The following is a 15061-nucleotide window of genomic DNA, read 5'->3' as shown; positions in this document are numbered from 1 at the left end:
GTGTGAAGGAAGTCTGACCTTTTGTATTTCACCAAATAACAAGAACAACTAATTGGTGAAGAGTTCAATGTGAGGACTTAATCACTGTCGTGCTATGGTTCCTGTTTGTTTGTTTGTTTGTTTGTTTGTTTGTTTGTTTGTTTGTTTTGGAGGAGTTTTATTGATAGTTTGGATCATTTTCTAACTGCTGAACGTCTCTTTTTGCAGGTGATCCTGATCCTCACTAAACTCTACGACTTCCACATCGGCAGTGTCACAGAGAGCACACTGTGGAGGTGAGTAAACCACAACTCTGGAGAACTTCACTAAGTACGCAAAATACATTATAGTAAATAAATAAGTTGTTATTGTCAATAAGGTTTAAGAATGTAATTTCTGTCTTTATAACAAAGACTTAGAAACAATATGAAATCAGTGGTGACTCAAGTCAGTCATCTTTATTATTCATTAGAACATCTGTCTGTGAAATGTCTTAATCATTGGAACAATATAAGAAACATCAAGGCTTACAGAACAATAAACAATCATTAAATACACACGTCTCTTTTCCTCACGTGTGACCATTTCATCAAAACAAAGCGTCATCTTTAATGATTCTGTCACGTGTGAATAATATTACTGTAAATAAACCACAGTGGTTGTAAAGATCAACTCTTAACTTTCAGGAACTTTTTCTATTAACATTCCCTGAGATAAGTTCACGGTCCAAAGGAATTCATTTGTACAATATCCCCGTACAGTCCGGACTAGACGTAGAACGAGGACATGTCCAGTTATAGTTTTTCTGGTACTTTTCTCACTTTACTATTAACATTTGTACAGCAGTTCGTTTATTTCTCAAAACAATTAGTGCAAAACCTCGTGGCTAATCTGCAAAAGCACGTCACTGGAGAGTTTATTCCTCCAAAGCAAGTATTCGTGTCAATGAAACTGTCAGTGTCATCAAAACGAGAAGTCACGACACCATCGTTTATGAACAAGATAGTCAAAATGCTTTGTCATGACAGCACTATACACTACTTGTACAGTCATTTGAAAACTACAGTAAAGTTACACATTAGCTGTAGTTAGAGTGAGTACAAGACACTGAATTTGTACGTTCCACATTTTTACTGTATATGATCTTTGTAATTCTACAGCATTGTGCAAAAGAAAAATACACTACAGTCACTTATTTACAACAAATATTCTTTGGTAGAGCTGTGTACAAATGTGAACATTATACTGTAACAGTACATATTGTAAGTGAACATTGGTACATCCAGACGTTGGACTCATATTTTCATCTACATCACCACAGATATCATCCCTTCTTCATTTTAGGAAACATTTCCAGAAACGTACAGTATAAAATAAGCTTGGCAGAGTTTGATATTTAGTTCAAGCATTTTGTTTTTAATGACTCAAGCAATGAAATAAAGACTATTAGTTTTATTAAGAATCCATAAGTATAGTTAAGTTTGACTGACATGACATAAGCAAATGATAATGTTATAAAACAGCAGATAATTGTATGAATTGCATTTGTAATTTGTTCAGAGGAAAGAGAAATTTATACTATACAGACGTATGGTAGCTCCACCCACTCTCCTGCTGACGGCTCCTCCTCCAGGGATGAGTTGGATGATGTTTGAACCATGTGACCCACTTTAAAGGACTGACTCTTATTCCTATGTCGCCCTTTGATGATGAAATGAACTTCAGAAACAAACGTCCATGTCTAGCTCTCTGACCTCTGACCTCCAGCGTTATCACACATGGAGAAATCACTCAACAGTATTCACAGTTTTACTGGTCCTTGTACAGTATGGCATGATTGCAGTCAAAACTCCTTACAAACTCCTTTAATTTTCCTCAAATTATTGCATATTTCCTTTAATTAAGTAGAAATTAGTCACAAAATCTAAGAAATGTAAAGTGTAGACCCTGTTGGGACTGATATTTATCACTTATTGTTTGGATATAGTGCATTTCTTACTTATTTTGTATATTATGTTTACATAGAAGTGCATTACTACAACTTGCATGATATGAATAACTAAAATTACACTTTAAGAACACTTGTGTGGCTAACTGCCATTAATGTGTTTTTTGCTTTATTTGTCTGATATATTGGTATTTGTGTGGTGTTGCTATCATGGGACGCTACAAATAGAGGCAGGATCACAGATTTTCACGGAGAGCGTTAATATTATATATACAGTAATAACAGTGTGCATCGGAAACAAATCTATATTAGTTTTGTTTATTTTGGTCGTCATTTTGTACATTTTTCTGTAATTTTGTGTTTGTTGGAGTCATTGTGTGTCTTTTTGTTGACATTTTTTGTAGTGCTAGTGTTTTTTTTAATTTTTATAATATTTAATTTGTGTTTGTGTCATTTGCATTGCAGTTATTGGTCTGTCTTTCTTTCTGTTATTTGTGTGTGTTTTTACAGACTTTGTGTGTGTTTTGGGTGTAATCGTGTCTATTTCTGTCATTTTCTACATGAAGTCTGGTTTGAACAATGTGATGCTTCCAGCTTTTTGTGAACAGTTTGGATGAAATTCCACTTTATTCCTTTTTTTATTGCATTTTCATTACAAATAAAAACAGAATATTACCTTTACACACAGAAAGTCGCGCTAAAAATACCTATTTATATGATTTAATATTGTTTTGTTTCCTTGTAACTGAGCCGTCCTCCACTTATGTTAGATTTAATTTCATCCAATAGTCACGCTGAGCTGCTCCCCGTGCTCGCCGTTCATCTGCCACGCTAGATTTCTCACGGTGAATTCATCTCTGAGTATCATGAGACTCTCCTGTCTGTTTTGGTTGGAATGAAATGTTACAAACATTGAAGTAGAAGGTCAAACATTTGGTGAACAAATGAGCCGAGGGCGAGTTAAGAGGAGAGGAGGAACACTTAAGGGCAGATCCTTCCTCTCACACATAAACCATGATTGAACTCACACAAACCTTGGCACAGACGTCAGAGTTAAACGCACCGTGGCAGATGAACTCAACGGGCCAATCAGGGGAAGTCGGTTTGTCGTGGTGTGAGAACGAGACCTTCGCCGTGGTTGGAGATCACAGTTATTGGCAGCGCTCCCAGCTCTCTTATTTTCTCCTCCACAGACACGAGGGAGGCGTTTACTGTCAGACGCCAAAGTTAGAAACAGGGAAAAAATAATGAAGAAGATTTAATTAGTGAGTTTTTAATGTCTAACAATGATAAAATGATGGGGAAAATTAACAATTGGAAACAAAAAGCAGTTTATAAAGAAATACAGGAGGTCATTAGATCTTAAATGATGCAAGAATGTTGAGAATTATGTCCATCAGCCATTATATTAAAGATTGAATTAGATTAAAAACTTGAAAACTGGTGGTCCAGGGCCCACATGCAGCTCACAGCCTAATTTTGTGAGGCTAAATGACTCTCAATGACATAAAAAGATACAAAACAAAACCAAAAATACACAAAAACAAATACAATACGTGAAATACAAATGGGAATGAAATGACAACAAAAGTACACTTAATTACTCCCAATGACAAAAAAGACACAGAACAAAACCAACACATAAAATGACACAAAAACACACAAAATGACACTAGCCACACCCTCCCAATTATTGTTGCATTGATCCAGTCCAATGACGTGACCCGAAATAGCCACAATACACAATAAAACTCCAAAAGACAACAAAAATAACTACAAAAATTCACTAAACCACAGAAAATTACACAAAACAACAGACAAAATATCAGAAAATACACTAAAGGACAACCAAAATACACAAAAAAAAAGACTGCAAAAACTTTTTAAATAGCAAAATACACATATAAATAAATATAAATAAAATTCATGAAATAACAAAAAAATACAAAAGAATACTCCAAAATCACAAAACAGCAAAAAACAGACAAAATGTATGAAAAATACACAAAAGGAAAGAAAAATACACTATAACATTAAAAAAGACAACAACATAAAAATACAGAAGACTGAAAAAACTCATAAAATAACAAAAATAACACAAAATGAAAGAAAATTATTAAAAATGACTCCAAAGACAAAAACAAAAAATACTGCAAAAAGTCACAAAATGACAAAAAAGAAATACACAAATTGACAGAAAAAGGCAGTAAAGGACAGCAAAATGCAAAAAATTACTCCAAAAGGACAAAACACTAAGAAACAGACACAATTTCTGAAAAATACACAATAGGAAAACAAAGGTTTCAGCCTGAACTTGGTCTCAGTCGCTGACGTTTGTGGTTCAGACTTTAGTGAAGTTGAGGTTTCAAACAGACCTGCTTCATGATTCCTCTGACTTTTGAGTCTAATTGAGATCACACAGCGTTTGGGGAACATTTATCACTTCACTCAAAGGTCAGGGCGGTGCGTCTCGGACAGTTCGTCGTCTTTAATGAACATCCTGACCTTAAAATGAAAGCTGCTCACTCAGACTCTGTATGCGTTTCAAAGCTCACTTCAAAATGTGTCAAACAGCGAGAACGAGGCTCGTTGTCAGAGAATCGACTCAGCAGAAAACACTCGTCAAACCGCTGAAGTGCAGCTGCTCTGGAGAATTAATTAGAGACAATGCAGCCAGTTTCCTTTACAGGTGGATATTAACACCGTGACTACAGGTGGATATTAACACCGTGACTACAGGTGGATATTAACACCTGGACTACAGGTGGATAGTAACACCGTGACTACAGGTGGATAGTAACACCGTGACTACAGGTGGATAGTAACACCGTGACTACAGGTGGATATTAACACCGTGACTACAGGTGGATATTAACACCGTGACTACAGTTGGATATTAACACCGTGACTACAGGTGGATATTAACACCATGACTACAGGTGGATATTAACACCATGACTACAGGTGGATATTAACACCTGGACTACAGGTGGATATTAACACCGTGACTACAGGTGGATATTAACACCTGGACTACAGGTGGATATTAACACCTGCACTACAGGTGGATATTAACACCTGCACTACAGGTGGATATTAACACCATGACTACAGGTGGATATTAACACCATGACTACAGGTGGATAATAACACCTGGACTACAGGTGGATATTAACACCTGGACTACAGGTGGATATTAACACCATGACTACAGGTGGATATTAACACCATGACTACAGGTGGATAATAACACCTGGACTACAGGTGGATAATAACACCTGGACTACAGGTGGATATTAACACCTGGACTACAGGTGGATATTAACACCTGGACTACAGGTGGATATTAACACCTGGACTACAGGTGGATATTAACACCTGGACTACAGGTGGATATTCACACCTGGACTACAGGTGGATATTAACACCTGGACTACAGGTGGATATTAACACCTGGACTACAGGTGGATATTAACACCTGGACTACAGGTGGATATTAACACCTGGACTACAGGTGGATAATAACACCTGGACTACAGGTGGATATTCACACCTGGACTACAGGTGGATATTAACACCTGGACTACAGGTGGATATTAACACCATGACTACAGGTGGATATTCACACCTGGACTTCAGGTGGATATTCACACCTGGACTACAGGTGGATATTCACACCTGGACTACAGGTGGATATTAAGGTGTTATTAACACCGCATTTCCTTCCTGTGCCTGCATCAGCCTGACATTTCTCACAGACAACGGCGTGCAGCAGCAGCAGCAGAGTTTACTCGTACGGAAACCTTTGAGATGATTTGATGTTAATCTGCTTTGCATCACAACAACAAACAGCAGGAAAAGTTTGGGCAGCGGATGAGTCAGACAGAGCGTGGGAAGATTACAGAAGAAGAGCTGGGTGAGATGGATATTAGAGCAAATCACCGTTTTTTATCTCACTGAGGTCTGCTGGAGATGTTAGAGATGTCCCAATTCAATCATCTGTTTAACAATGTACTCAAACCAAGCGTGCTTAGTGTAATAACGGCAAAAAAGCCCTTGAACTCAGAGCAAACAACTTCTCTTGTGTAAAAGTTATTATTTTTGTTCCTTTTTTTATTGTTACAAAGCATTTCAACACATGGTTTAACAAGGAAGCCCTCCAGATACAATAAACACAAAAATGACTGCAAAAAAAGACAAAATAATTCACAAAATTACATAAAAATATATACGAAAAGAACACAAAAAAATACGAAAATGACCCCAGAATGCATGGGATGTCCTGAAAATTTGTAGAAATGACCCTTCAATGCAAAAACCATTCATGAGCTCCTTTGAACGTTTATGGTAGTATGTGGGCGTGTCCAGGGAAGCATACGAAGTGAATTCACCAGCTGGGCTGTGATTAATAATTAATTTGTGATTAATTAATTCACCTGAGCTCAGCACGGTTTGATTAATCAAATTTTTTTGGGCGTAGCACATTTTCAGATTTTTTACATACGCTCACTTTTAGTAAAGATTGGTACACGTTCTGATTGGCTGAGTGGTTTGAAGGCAGCCTCCTCAGCCAATAGAGTGCAGCTTATGTGACGGACCAGCCTTTACGTGGGTTTTTTCTTGCTAAATTTTTGGTAATTGGCAAATACAGCGGTGTGTTTAATAGCCTGGGTGAACTGGCCATTTAGTGTACTGGGCATCGTCCAGGGGGGTTGTAGCCCTGAAGTGGGCCGTTCTGGTCCGCTATGTGTTTTTTTTTTTTTTTTGTTGTTTTTTTGACAAGCAAGTGGAGGCAGACATGTTAATAGGAGACCAAAAATGGTTGAAAAACAAGGCAAGAAAATTGTGAGAAGTGACTAAAAAAAGGAAACAAGTATTTATTGGGTAAAAGTAGCTTATTTAGATCAAAGTGTCAAAAAGAACTTGCAAAAATAGGAAAAAAAGGATATTTATTGGCAAAAGGAGCTAAAGTCGGAAAAAAGTGTAAGAACTTTTTGAAAAGGGGCAAAAATGGGACAAAGGAACAACACACACACACCAACAGAAACACACACACACACACACACACACAGAAACACACACACACACTAACAGAAACACACACACACACACCAACAGAAACACACATTAACAGAAACACACACACTCTGAAATGAACGTTAATAAACAACCATGCTTTAAAACAACAGGAAATGACCTCCTGGACCTGAGTTGTGACATCACTGAGCGTTTCCTCTCCCTGTGGTTCACCTGTGGGTGAGGAGCCACATCCTCTCAAATTACATCATTTTGCTGAGCATGCTCAGAGGCTGTGTGATATTTCACAGGTCAGCGCCCGTAATGAGGCGACCCACCTGATGTCTGCGACCTTTTCCCACTGGACCACGTGGTGTTTCCCCCCAACGCTCGTCTGCTCAGGCTCACCTCAACCTTTTGCCGCTCGATGGGAAGATTGATACGATTCTGCAGAAAAACACAGAAATATGGACCTGAGGGATCAATGGGAACAATAACAAGAGAGAGTTTGGAGTTAAAAGTTAGAGGATGATTTTACACATCAAAGGAAACATTTATTCATCAAGTCAGACTCACGGTCACTGTCCAAGGGTCAAAGAAGTAGTTATTTAATAGAAATCATCACATTCACACACACTGTACTACTGTCATTAAACATAATAATCAGGATAAAAATGCAATATTTTAAAAACACAATAAACAAACTGGTTCAGTTTTTTTTTTTTTTTTTTTTTTTTTTTAGTTTTTGATTTTTTTTTACACAATTCCTTGTTTGTTTGTTTTTTTTCCTCCTTTTTTATTTTATTCATTTTGTGTTTACATGATTCATTTTGTTTGTGTTTTTCTTTTTCCATTGGTTCTTTTTTTCCCTTTTTTTAAAGCTTTTTTTTTCCTTTTTGTAAAGAATTAACTTTGCTTGTTCTTTCTTTGGGTTTTTTTCTCTTTTTTTTCTAAAATTGAGTTTGTTTTTTTTTCTTTGATTTGTTTTTTTCACCTTTTCTTCTCTTTCTTTTTCCTTTTTTTTCCTCACAGAATGCAATTTTTCTTTGGTCATTTTGTTGACACATTTTGTATGTTTTTTTTTTGTTTTGTCTAATTGTGTGTTTTTGAAGTCATTTTGTATGTTTTTGCTCTCATTTTGCATAGTTTTCTGTCATTTTGTCCACAATTTCTAAGTTTTTATTGTTATTTTGTCGAAATTTCTGTCATTTTTTATGTTTTTAGAGTAATTTTGAATAGTTTTTTGTTCTTTTTGTGTGTTTTTCAAGTAATTTTGTATACTTTGTATGTTTTTGTTGTCATGTTGTGTATTTTGTATATTTTGGTTGTCATGTTGTGTATTTTGTATATTTTGGTTGTCATTTTGCATAATTTTCAGTCATTTTGTGTATTTATCTATTATTTTGTGGACATGTATACCTAATAACAACTGTATTTATTACAGCTTTTATCAGGCTCTAAAATGCACCTTTAGGATGTTTGTAAGTGTGATTGTGTGTGTTAATGATGGTTTTTCCAGTCTGTAAACCATGTGGTTACACTTAGAAACATGTTGAGATTAGTCCACATATTAATCACCTCAGATCTTCAGGAAGAGCTTCTTTATTCTGATCATCTTTCTTCACTATATTTAAATTCAGAGCTTTCTTTAATTAAACACAACGGGCCTGTTTTTTGAAATCCCAAAGCTGGAGCTCGTTTGTAGCCGTCAGAATGAGAACGTAGAGGCACGACTTGGTCACAGGCTTCACCTCTGGGAACAAAAAGAACTGCATTCATCCCACAGAACCGATGAATTCATGAGTTTCTATTTTTAATTATTGTTAACTGCAGAGTGAAAAGTGTTGAGGAAAATACTGCAAAAGAGTGAGAGTGAGTCATCAATACCTGCATTAGATTGAAATGAGTTGTAACAATATGCAACATCTCATTTAGTTGACATGTATGTTTAGGAGTAATTTTGTAAGCTTTTTTTGGTCATTTTGCATATTTTTTTTGTCGTTTTGTTGACAATTTCTACATTTTCTACGCTGTCAAATGACACGACCTCAGGCTTCAAAATAAAAGTCATCAGACTAAATTGCCTCAGGCTGTAAAACACAACATGGTTAATTTGAATCAACATTTCATTTAACTACATATTTATTAATCAAACAAAGCTAACTTTAAATACTAAACGAAAAGAACTGCTTTTCAACTTATTTTGTCATGTGTATTTCCAGTTCCTTCAAAAGAAAACACCATGTTGTGTTTTATGGCCCGTCTGATGACTTTTATTTTGAAGCCCGAGGCTGTTTCATCTGACAGAGGTTTTCCTGATACATCACTGAGACCTGAGGATGTCCTAAAATGTGCACTGTAGTGCTGTGTAGAGAGAAGTCTGTCACCAGAGAACACCGTCACCAGTTGAACCAGAACACCAACACAAATGTTAAACACCAGGACATATTTTCTTGTCAACCTTTAGTTTCCGATAACCAAATATTTCAGTGTACAGGCCAAACAAACCAAACATGTGTTGCGTCCTTCACCTGGGGTGTTCCTAATCTTGTGGCTGGGTGGTATTCATAGGTTCTCTAATGCTGCCCTCCGCTGTGTCCTTTGATTTTAGCTTTGACAGATCATTAGGAGATGATGTGTCAAACGTGCGATCGACCGTGACGTCTGTTCTCGGCTCCTTTAACGACGTCCCAGAGGAAGCGCGAGAAAATAGGACAGAGTTCAGAACAGGCTTCAGTTCCTGGTCAGACCAGTACATGGAATGTTCTGTGTGTGGTTTGAGAGGAGATTATTACCACTAATTCTATTTCCTGTTCAACGTTCTTCATCCCTTTCTTAAAGATTTTATAATCACACTTCAGATTAAAAGTCTTTTATTGGACTCGATTAAATCCGCCTTAGTTACATAATTACATAGTTACAGTTATGTACAAATAATTAGTTACTATTATATAATAACACAGTTACTTAGTTACCTATTTACATAGTCACAGTTACATAGTTATAGCTGATGGGTCCTTTGATGTTTGTCACCAGCCAATCAGGAGCCAGCTGAGGGAAATGCTCACCTTTTGATGTTTGTCACCATCAGTTTCTCTAGTTACAGTTACTTAGTTATATAATTACATAGTTACAGTTATATAGTTACAGTTACTAAGTTTTACATAGTTACTAAGTTACCTATTTACCTTGTTACATAGTTACTTAGCTACTTAGTTACATAGTTACTTAGCTACTTAGTTACCTAGGTACATAGGTACATAGTTACCTAGGTACATAGTTACTTAGTTACCTAGTTACATCGTTACTTAGCTACTTAGTTACATAGTTACCGGGTTACTTAGTTACTTAGCTACCTAGTTATTTAGTTACATAGTTACATCGTTACCTAGTTACCTCGTGACGTAGTTACTTAGTTACCTAGTTAGTCATTTACCGAGTTACCTAGTTACCTAGTTACATAGTTACATCGTTACTTAGTCACATAGTTACTTATTTACCTAGTTACATAGTCACCTAGTTACTTAGTTACAGTTACATAGTTACATAGTTACATAGTTACCTAGTTACTTAGTTACCTAGTTACATAGTTACTTAGTTACTTATTTACCTAGTTACATAGTCACCTAGTTATTTAGTTACAGTTACATAGTTAGTTAGTTACATAGTTACTTATTTACATAGTTACTTATTTACATAGTTACTTAGTTACAGTTACATAGTTACTTAGTTACATAGTTGCATAGTTGCATAGTTACACAGTTACTTAGTCACCTAGTTACATAGTTACTTAGTTACATAGTTGCATAGTTACACAGTTACTTAGTCACCTAGTTACATAGTTACTTAGTTACATAGTTGCATAGTTACTTATTTACATAGCTACTTAGTTACATAGTTACTTAGCTACTTAGTTACATAGTTACTTAGCTACTTAGTTACCTAGGTACATAGGTACATAGTTACCTAGGTACATAGTTACTTAGTTACCTAGTTACATCGTTACTTAGCTACTTAGTTACATAGTTACCGGGTTACTTAGTTACTTAGCTACCAAGTTATTTAGTTACATAGTTACATCGTTACCTAGTTACCTCGTGACGTAGTTACTTAGTTACCTAGTTAGTCATTTACCGAGTTACCTAGTTACCTAGTTACATAGTTACATCGTTACTTAGTCACATAGTTACTTATTTACCTAGTTACATAGTCACCTAGTTACTTAGTTACAGTTACATAGTTACATAGTTACATAGTTACCTAGTTACCTAGTTACTTAGTTACCTAGTTACATAGTTACTTAGTTACTTATTTACCTAGTTACATAGTCACCTAGTTATTTAGTTACAGTTACATAGTTACTTAGTTACATAGTTACTTATTTACATAGTTACTTATTTACATAGTTACTTAGTTACAGTTACTTAGTTACATAGTTGCATAGTTGCATAGTTGCATAGTTACACAGTTACTTAGTCACCTAGTTACATAGTTACTTAGTTACATAGTTGCATAGTTACTTATTTACATAGTTACTTAGTTACATAGTTACTTAGTTACATAGTTACATAGTTACTAAGTTGCATAGTTGCATAGTTGCATAGTTACACAGTTACTTAGTCACCTAGTTACATAGTTGCATAGTTACTTATTTACATAGTTACTTAGTTACATAGTTACATAGTTGCATAGTTACTTATTTACATCGTTACTTAGTTACATAGTTACTTAGTTCCTTAGTTACCTAGTTACATAGTTACTTATTTACATAGTTACTTAGTTACCTAGTTACATAGTTACTTAGTTACATAGTTACCGAGTTACTTAGTTACTTAGTTATATAGTTACTTATTTACATAGTAACCTAGTTACATAGTTACATAGTTGCATAGTTACTTATTTACATCGTTACTTAGTTACATAGTTACTTATTTACATAGTAACCTAGTTACTTAGTTACATAGTTACTTAGTTCCTTAGTTACCTAGTTACATAGTTACTTATTTACATAGTTACTTAGTTACCTAGTTACATAGTTACTTAGTTACCGAGTTACTTAGTTACTTAGTTATATAGTTACTTATTTACATAGTTACTTAGTTACATAGTTACTTATTTACATAGTAACCTAGTTACATAGTTGCATAGTTACTTATTTACATAGTTACATAGTTACTTAGTTACATAGTTACTTATTTAAATAGTCACCTAGTTGCATAGTTACTTAGTTACATAGTTGCATAGTTACTTATTTACATAGTTACTTAGTTACATAGTCACATAGTTACATAGTTACATAATTACATAGTTACTTAGTTACATAGTTACATAATTACATAGTTACTTAGTTACATAGTTGCATAGTTACTTATTTACATAGTTACTTAGTTACATAGTCACATAGTTACATAGTTACATAATTACATAGTTACTTAGTTACATAGTTACTTATTTACCAGGTTACATTGTTACATAGTTACTTAGTTACATAGTTACTTATTTACATAGTCACCTAGTTACTTAGTTACATAGTTATATAGATACATAGTTACTTAGTTACATAGTTATATAAATACATAGTTACTTAGTTACATAGTTATATAGATACATAGTTACTTAGTTACATAGTTATATAGATACATAGTTACTTAGTTACACAGTTATTTATTTACCAAGTTACATAGTTACATAGTTACTTAGTTACACAGTTACTTAGTTACACAGTTACTTAGTTACACAGTTACTTAGTTACATAGTTACTTAGTTACACAGTTACTTAGTTACACAGTTACTTAGTTATAGCTTCTTAGTTACATAGTTATATAAATACATAGTTACTTAGTTACATAGTTATATAGATACATAGTTACTTAGTTACATAGTTATTTATTTACCAAGTTACATAGTTACATAGTTACATAGTTACATAGTTACTTAGTTACACAGTTACTTAGTTATAGCTTCTTAGTATGGTCAGCAGAGGGAAACGCTGGCTCCTGATATGTGGATGATGTCATATATGTTATCATTTTATTTAATGTAATTTTTTATTTATTGATTTTGCAGATAAAAACTGTTTATTGTTTTTTTTTTCCTCATAAATTCAGGAAAATGAATGTTGACAGTTCCTTTCTTGTTTCTGTCTCCCTGCTGTGACGTTGTGTATCATAAACTGCTTTAATGTCATTATTATTATTATTAAAGTAGGAGTTTTTCCTCCTAGTTTAGGTCATAGTTGGTTCATTAAATCACAGCATTTCACAACCTGGATTCTCAATGATGGAAAATGTGTTTTGGTTTTATTTTAACAGACTCAGAGACATTGACTCTATGGACACACGGTTCTCACAGTGCCGTGCTCACTCTTCTAAAATGCCATTATTTTCTCCACGTCGCGCTCGCGTCTCTCCAACGACACCTGCAACTCCAGGCTGCTGTGATCTCAAGCAGCCAATCCTCTAAAGTCATTTCCAATTACGCTTCAGTGGATTCTGCATTACAGCAGAAAGGCGTTCGCCGTCGGTGGGAAAACACAGGAAGGAAAATGTGTGTGTCTGATTAACAGCGGCGGATCTTGGCCCGAGTGTATGTTCCACAGATAAACTGTGTGACAGGCCGTACATTATAGCTGAGATACGCTCTGCTGATGGCAGCACAGGAGATTAAAAAAACGTGCTGTCGACGTGCAGCGTTTGGGCTTCTTTATCTGTTTGGAGTTTGTGCAGCATTACCATTTTTATTCATGCAGGAAAACATCAGGCGGGGTCTGTTTCTGCAGCCGCGTGTCGCCTTCCAATGATGTTCGTGTTGGTGAAACTCAAACATGACGGAGCACAAACATCCTCACTTTGACTGTAGAATGATATAAAACCTTTTTATTCTCAACAACCAATTACCTTAACCATTTCAATCTACTTTACAGCAGATCTTAGTCAACACATGAAACCAAATTAAATACATCAGCTCCGTCTTCTTTCTGCATGTAGCATGTAGCATCTTTGCATTGAAGTCTAATCCGTACACGTTAGTTTCCGATAGCAGAGTGTGAAGATTAAAAACATGGACATCATTCCACGTCAATGCAAATTCCTTCATCCATTTCATCCAGTGGTTCTCAATCTTGGATTCAGGACCCCATTTGGGGTCGCCAGATGCCTTCAAGAAACTCAGAATATTTTTTGAACAATTTCAGCCCATTTTTGCTTATTTTTAACCCTTTTATTGCAACTACACCAAACCTATTTTCATCACTTTTTCTTGCACATTTTTTCTCCTTTTAATCCATTTTTCTTTCAATTTAAACCAATTGTTCCAATATTGATACTCCCACTTTTTCTGCAACTTTTAACCATTTTCTGTGTTTTTTAAAATCCCATTTCACCGCCTTTTTCACCATTTTTGGTGACTTTTAATGTATTTTGTTTTTGATTAAAAAAAATTGTCACGCGGTCCCACTGTCTGTAAACATCCCATCGTTTTCTATTGGATTGAAACTTTTAGCCTGATTTTTAGATCATTTATCAGTTTTTTAGATCAACTTTTTTAGTCAAAATTCTGATGTAAACTTCTTTTATTTACAGAAAGAAGATAAAAACAGTTGTGACCTGAAAAATAATCTGTGACCGCATGGGGCAACACTTCCAACTCGGAGGTTTTGTAGTAAACAATGAAGCAGAGAAGAATAGCTCCTCTAAGGGACCTTTACTCTCCCTTAAACAGTGCGCTGACACGCTCTGGTGGCTGAAGGACTCCCACCCAAAAGGACCTCTATCCTCAGGGTTTTTGTGTTGTCCATTATTTAAATGCTAACTGCAGCCACCAGAGCGTGTCAGCGCACTGTTTAAGGGCCCTTTCAAAGGCATACTGTAGATCTTCTAATAAGTATATTTGTCACTTTGGATTTCCTTTTTGTGTAATTTAAAAGGAATTTCGTGCAATGGTTTGTAAAAATGCAGAGTTATTTCAGCATTTAGTGACTGCTGCACAATTATTCATGTTTTTTCTCTCATTTTTGAGTTTCAGACGTGATTTAACCCTTTATCTTCCACGTGCTAATACGTAGTAAGGAGTTGAGCTGATAGGAAACCAGCTGGACCTCACAGTTTCTTCATGCATCTT

The 15061-nt window shown here is 35.2% G+C and overlaps 1 protein-coding gene across 3 annotated transcripts in view; it reads left to right on the top strand.

Moving 5' to 3' along the window:
• Positions 1-213: 213 nt before the first annotated feature.
• sorcs3a (sortilin related VPS10 domain containing receptor 3a) overlaps positions 214-15061 on the top strand; it is a 109229-nt gene continuing 94381 nt past the window's right edge. For all 3 annotated transcript variants that reach the window (XR_003674392.1, XM_028451735.1, XM_028451727.1), the window contains exon 1: positions 214-275. The gene's annotated coding sequence lies outside the window, so the exon portion shown is untranslated. The remainder of the gene's footprint in view (positions 276-15061) is intronic.

This window comes from Gouania willdenowi, chromosome 1, assembly GCF_900634775.1.
Source record: "Gouania willdenowi chromosome 1, fGouWil2.1, whole genome shotgun sequence".
Lineage (NCBI taxonomy): Eukaryota > Metazoa > Chordata > Actinopteri > Blenniiformes > Gobiesocidae > Gouania > Gouania willdenowi.
Note: the sequence above shows the minus strand (reverse complement) of the source record. Positions and strands in the feature narration are given on the sequence as shown.